The sequence below is a fragment of the Rattus norvegicus genome, chromosome 5, assembly GCF_036323735.1.
Source record: "Rattus norvegicus strain BN/NHsdMcwi chromosome 5, GRCr8, whole genome shotgun sequence".
Classification (NCBI taxonomy): Eukaryota; Metazoa; Chordata; class Mammalia; order Rodentia; family Muridae; genus Rattus; species Rattus norvegicus.
Genome location: NC_086023.1, coordinates 104652093 through 104659195, shown reverse-complemented (window position 1 = coordinate 104659195; position 7103 = coordinate 104652093). Strand labels below are relative to the sequence as shown.

The window sequence follows — 7103 nt, the reverse complement described above, 5'->3', positions numbered from 1 at the left end:
ACATTATTATGTTGTCTAAAGTCATTTCTATTTTAGTTTATTGTAATCTTAAGATGACGAATGGACAAGGGCTCTTGCAGTTCAAGACTGGTGTCCTGGGCTTGGCCCCAGAACCCATATAAATATGAGGGGAGAGAACCAACTCCACAAAGTTATCTTTGGGCCTCTACATGTGCATGGAGAGGCACATGCACACCCTACCACATGAATAAATAATGATAATAGTAACAACAACAACAATAATATAAGAAATAAGTATTAAGTTACCTCTTTTGTTTGTCTTGTATCTCATCTAAATGTACTTCATGACTGGTCATATAGTTAAAGTTACTTTCTAAATACAATTAATCATCCACATATAATCAAAAATTAAATAAAGGGTCTGGAAAGTACAATTTAACTATTGCTGCAATGTTTATTTAAAACTTTGTACATTTTAATAATTAAACATTTTAAACACTGAGTATTATTTTATTTAATTTAATATATACACATACAAATAATTTAAATTTTAGAGAAGTTATGAAAGTAATGGTAATTAGTTTAATTCTTAAAACAATATAGGATAGTTCGAATTATGAGAAATTTTTTATTCAGTTCTTATTTAGTTTTTATTCATAATCATAAACTTAACTTTCAATCCAGCAAAGAACTTCAGTGCGAGCAGGAATTACAGGACACTGTGAGCATATGGGGTGGGGGCGCTCTCCTAAGCTACAGAAGGAGTGGTTTGGTGGGTAAAATGCCTGCAATTCAAAAGAAATTAGAGTTGTTCACGTCAGACACGGTGATCGTCTTGCTGGTCCTACCGTTCCTGTACTCCACGGCTTCCACAATGTCCATGCCGTCTTTCATCTTCCCAGAGACCACATGCCTGCCATCGAGCCATTCAGTCTTGGCAGTGCAGATAAAAAACTGGGAACCGTTTGTGTTTGGTCCAGCATTTGCCATGGACAAGATGCCAGGACCTGTATGCTTCAGGATGAAGTTCTCCCCCTCAAACTTCTGTCCGTAGGTAGACCAGCCACCAGTGCCATTATGGTGTGTGACGTTACCACCCTGGCACATGAATACTGGGTAATTCTGTGAAAAGAGAAACCCTGATAGCTAAATCCTTTCTCTCTAGTGCTCAGAGCCTGGAAGTTTTCTGCTGTCTTTGGAACTTTGTCTGCAAATGGTTCGAAGGAGAAGCGGCCCCAGGGCTTGCCATCAGTCATGATATCAAAGTACAGGGTGGGGTTGACCATGGCTGCAGCAAGTGGTGAAAATTGACAGCGGTATCTGCTGAATTATGAGAAATTTATCATCACTTTTGAACAAATCAAAATATTGCCCTAATAATATTTTTCCACGGTAAAATAATTTTAAAAACTCTAAATCATGATAAGTTCCTCTTTTATTTTGAAATTCAGAACTTTTCTTATTATCCAATGATATAAAAAGAAAGGCTGTGCGCAAAGACATCTTCCAGGACTCATAAAAACAAAAACAGCCTAGTAACTTTTCCTTTATGTTAGGAAATATTTGCTATTTATCTCTATTCAGTATTTTACTGTGCAAAAATGATGATTTTAAGTAATTCTTTAAGGTTTTCAAAAGGAAAAAGCAAGTAGAACCAAAATGTTGTATAAAGTCACACAACCAAATACACATTGCTTACTAAACACTGGAGTACAGACAAGAAGACAACTCCTATGTGAGACAAACGGCCTTGTCTTTTTGGTAAGAAGGATGGATTTCTCACAAAGGTTTATTTATTATTTTTTTTTTACTTTTTTCATAAAAGCTGTGTGTTAACTGAAGAATTGTGTTCATGTCCAAAGGACCCCTGCAGGTCCACAAAGTCCCCTTCCTTGCATGTAAGAGGTCAGTATACAATTAGCTTTTTGCTCAGGAAACATGGTGAAGGGGCAGAAGTTGGCTTGGAAGTCAACTTCTTTAGGTTAAGATGATCTCACAAGAGCTGAATGGTCTGACTTAGAAAGATGATACTTGTGTAACTGTCTCCAAAATTTCCCAAAGGGACTGGGCAACATTATGTAGGAACAGTCAGACATAAGAAAAGAAAGGCATTCTCAAGAACACAGGACGAGATCCAGAACCTCCTTAGGAGAAGGGGAGCCCAGGTGTGTGCTGGACAGGGCTGCTGCTTAAAGTCATCCCCAAGCCTAGGGATTGTCATGTACGGTGGGCTCAAAAGGCTAAGTTGGTAAAACCATGTCATCAGGATGTTCAAATCATACACTAGTGTGACTTCCAGACCTTGTTTTTTTTTTTCAAACCAAATGTGAATTTCCATGCATCCTTTGCATCACTCAGGTGCCTCAGTCCTGTGGGAGAAAGATTCAGTTACCCAAGGAAAAGATTTCTCAAGAATACTCACCAAAGGGCGCCTGAGCTTTCTCACTTACAAGGCTGACTCAGGGGGCAGTGCCGGGGGTTGGCCCATTCTGTACTTGCCCTCTCTAAACAGTGTTTCAGACACTCATAGCAAGTAGTCAGGCCAAAGGACCATGGGGAACGAAGTTAGAAAACAATTTTATCAAAGAAGACTTTAAAATTCTATCAGATAACAACCCAAAATATACTCTATTTCTAGTCAAAAAGCTCCTAATGTTCACAGTATAACACACAGACCACATGACATTCAAGAAGAAGGAAGACCAACGTGCAGATGCTTCAGTCCTTCTTAGAAGGGGGAACAAGATACTCACAGGCGGTAGAGGGTGGCAGGGACTTGGGAGGAAGAGAGGAGGGAAGGAGGAAAAGGGAGCAGGATCAGGTATGGAAGGAGACAGGGGTGATATACAGAGGAAATTGAATAGAGGTGTGTAGCAATGGGGATGGGGAACTGGATGTAGCTATCAGAAACTCCCAGATGCTAGGAAAGCAAGAGGGTCCCAGAACTTAACAGTGATGAGATTAGCTGAAATGCCCAACAAAGGGGAGGGAGAACCTGCAGAGACCATATCCAGAGGTGAGGCAAGGCCCCCGGTTGAGGGGTGGGGCCAACCACTCATCGCCAAATTTTAACTTAGTATTGCTCCTGTCTAAAGGAAATATGGGGACAAAGTATGGAGCAGAAACTGAAGGAAAGGCCATCCAGAGACTGTCCCACCTGGGGATTCATCCCATATGCAGCCACAAAACCCAGTCACTATGTTGATACCAAGAAGTGCTTGCTGACAGGAGCCCGACATGAATGTCTCCTAAGGGGATTTGCCAGAGCCTTACAGATACAGATGTGGATGCTCACAGCCAATCATTGAACTGAGCACAGGGACCCCAAAGGAGAAATTAGGGAAAGGACTGGAGGAGCTGAAGGGGTTTGCATCCCCATAGGAATAACAACAATATCAACCAACAAATCCCCCAGAGCTCCCAGATCCTAAACCACGAACCAAAGAGTATACATGGAGGGACCCACAGCTTTAGCTACATATGTAGCAGAGGGTGGTCTTGTCATATATCAATGGGAGGAGAGGCCCTTGGTCCTGTGAAGGCTAGGGCAGGGAGGTGAGAGTGGGTGGGGGAGTGGGGGAGCACCCCTATAGAAGCAGGGGGAGAGGGGATAGGATAGGGGTTTGTAGAGGGGAAACTTGTGCCTTATAGTTGTTTAGGGAATGAAATGTTAATACAATCCCTATATTACCATCTCTGTTCAAACATAAGATTAGAGAGGGGCTCTGTTTTAGTCATGGAGTAGTTCTCTTGTGAAGTCCATTAGTTGACAGGAAGGTAACAAAACCAGATCTTGTCAACTTGAAAGCCTCATGACAGTACGAAACAGCTCTCTGATGACAGGGTCTACTTCCACCTTTCTTTGTAAAAGTCCAGAACTTAGATCCAGAGAGGTGATAGGTAGATAGCAGATAGGTGATAGGTAGATGATAAATAGATATTCTCAGTCAAGCTTTTATTATTAGGACCAGTGATTGAAACATATGTAAAAGTGTTTTGTTTTAAGATTTTAATGTGTTACGGATGAGTGTTTTGCTTGCATGCATTTGTATGCTCTGCAAGCACGCACCGCCGGCAGAGACCAGAATGTTATATCAGATCCCTAGATCACATAGGTGCTAGGACTTGAACTTGGGTCCTCTGAAGGAGCAGCAAGTACTTTTAATCTTTCAACATCTTTCTTCCCACAAAGGGAGTTTTGATAGAACTACTAAATCAACAATGAGGAGGATTTACAGTTTCTAACAAATACCCCAGTTCTCAAGAGGCTTATCCCAAACAGATAGAACTTGATGCAGGATTGAATGTTATTAGTATTATAAAGCCGGAATGGTTAATTCTATGCATCCACTTGAGTGGTCTGTGGAGCGATGACCTAAACATTACCCGAGACTGTCTGTGTGTTTACTTCTCGACAAGACTTACATTTGAATTAGTAGACTGGGTAAAGCAGATTGCCCTCCCTAATGGACCCTGTCCAATCAATAAAAGATGTGAATAGAGCAAAAGGGTGATTTAAGAGGGGACTCCCCTACCTGAGGCTTTTGTGCTGCTGTGTCTATCTGCTGCCTTAGACACAAAGTGAAACATTACCAGCTTTCAGGGTACAACTCTGCCATCGGCTCCCCTGTGAATGTAGTCCATTGACTGAATATGTTGATAGGGGTTCTCTCTGTCTCTGTCTTTGTCTCTCTCTCTCTCTGTGTTTCTCTGTGTGTCTCCCTGTGTCTCTGTCTCTGTCTCTCTCTGTCTCTCTGTGTCTCTGTCTCTGTCTCTCTCTGTCTCTCTGTCTCTCTGTCTCTCTGTCTCTCTGTCTCTCTGTCTCTCTCTCTCTCTCTCTCTCTGTGTTTGTATGATCCTAATTAAATCTCAAGTTTCATATTGATAGCACTGATGTGAGTCCTGTGCAGAAAGTTCATTAAACCATTTCTTGAACCTTCTCATTTTAGAAAATATTTTAAATACCCAAAGTTAGGGTTAAAGAACCTTTTGAAAAGAAAAAAAGAGCAATGATTTTTTTTTCTTTTTTGATGACAACTGTTTTTAATGTTCTTAAACTAAAGACGTTTCTAACAGCTCCACAGGGGTCATCCCTTTAATGGAAGGATGTGCTCAATTGACAAGTTCTCCCTAATGCACAAGCTGATCGATTCCACTAACTGCTGCAGGTCTAAACTTTTTATAGTGACTTTTCCAAGAGATTACAAACACAGGGCAGCTCAGCTTCCTAAGATACAGTTATAAAACTTTAGAAATCTCAGTGCTGTTATAAGCAAATGACAAACATGCTCACACAGAACACCACACTGTTAAAGTGTTCAAAAATGAGATCCTGGATCCCCCCTCAAATCCATGTAAAATGCCAAGTGTTCACCTGCAATCCTAGCACTGGAGAGGCAGAGGCAGGAGGAACCCTGGGACTAGCCCAGCTTAACTGGTAAGCTCCAGACCAATGAGAGACATTGCCCCTGCCGAGAAGAAGATACCCACGAATGGTACTGGAGGTTGACCTCTAACCCTCCTATATAAGTACTTAAACTTATATACATACATACATACATACATACATACATACATACATACATACATACACACATACACACATACATACATATGTATGTACACATACATGCATACATATATATATGCATGTACACATACATACATATTAAAATGAAATAAATGTGGAAAAGTTAAAACCATATTAGCTAATACTTCATTCTGAACTGAGCAGCACATAAACTCCATTTGTGACTTCCGGCTCGCTCTTCAGTTATCAGTTCAAATGAACAGGTGCATCTTGGAGAAACAGAGCCCCATCACGTGCTCCACTGTCTTTATCCATCTCTCACCTCTAAGGCAGGAATCACATTCCACAGACTGTTTTCTGTCAGGGTTTGGTTGTGCCTATGGGACTTGGGGAGCTAAGCCATGATGGTAGCATGGTCTAAAAAGCTCCCTTCTCTGCCTCAGCTGTGTCCCTGAGATCATATGCTCAAGTCATTGGGATGCTCTGGCTGTCAGCCCCATTTCTATACCACTCTTACATAGTATGTTAAAGTCTTTAGAACACTCACAAAGGCTCGGTTTTAAGGAATGACATCAAACGCTTCATGTTTGGTTTAAATTAAAAAAAAAAGGAAACATAAAATTCTTCAACATTTGATTGGTGAAGAAGGCAAACAAAAGGAAGTAACAGAATAAGTGGAGAAAGCATTTTCTGTTCTTATAAATGTCTGAATTCACACAAACAAAGTAAATGCCTGAATGCAAATTGGGCTCCTGTGAAAGCTGTCGGCACAAAAATCTAAGGTTTCCGCTTAGGAAACGTTGCCTTTTACTGATATCTCTCCCTTATTCCAAGAAAGCTGTCTGTAGCGCTCAATTCTCCAGGGTCATTTTGGTGCATTTCCCAGCATGCCTCTTGTCTGACCCTAGCTATACTAAAGTGTTATATTCTGCTTGTTAATATCTGAATAGGAGCTCTACTGACTGAATGCATCCAGCTGACACCGGCTAGCAGGCTTCTTGTAAAGCGTTTGACCTTCTCGTCCTCTCTGCATGTTAAAGTTACTTAAGGAATGAATGTGTTAAAAACTCTCAGTGCCCTGAAATTGCTGAAGGACAAGGTCACACGAATTCAATATATGCATAGCTCGCTCTTCACACAGAGGAAGTCTAGGCTTCAACACTACATACCTTGGAGAACGTAAAGAAGCACTGAGCCCTCACAGAGTCTGGACGGGTCATCTCCTCCTGTGCAGCACTGTGTGGTATTCATCTGCCTCATCTGCCTTGAAGTTCTCAGAGTTCCAGGACTGTGAAACATTTTATGTATGTTTTAAATTTAGTATACAGTAAAACTAGTAAGAAGTTGCATTTTAAATAGCAAGACCATAAGGTTATAATTAATTATATTTATAACATTTTTTCCTTAGTAAAGACTATGTTAAATTTACATTAAAGTGGGTATGTGTAGGTAAGAGGTCATTGCACACACATGACTGTCTCGCTATGTAGCACTACACTTGTCGGGGTTGTGTAGACTTTTTCTTGGTAAAAACAACCCCACTAAATGGCAGTGGCATTTTACATTAGGAATCTGAGAGATGTAGTTTAACCTAGCACGTTCTGATTTGGTA

At 40.8% G+C, this 7103-nt stretch overlaps 1 pseudogene; it reads right to left on the bottom strand.

The window, feature by feature from the left end:
• Positions 1 to 752: 752 nt before the first annotated feature.
• Ppia-ps11 (peptidylprolyl isomerase A, pseudogene 11) lies at positions 753 to 1259 on the bottom strand (annotated as a pseudogene).
• Between the last annotated feature and the right edge of the window lie 5844 nt (positions 1260 to 7103).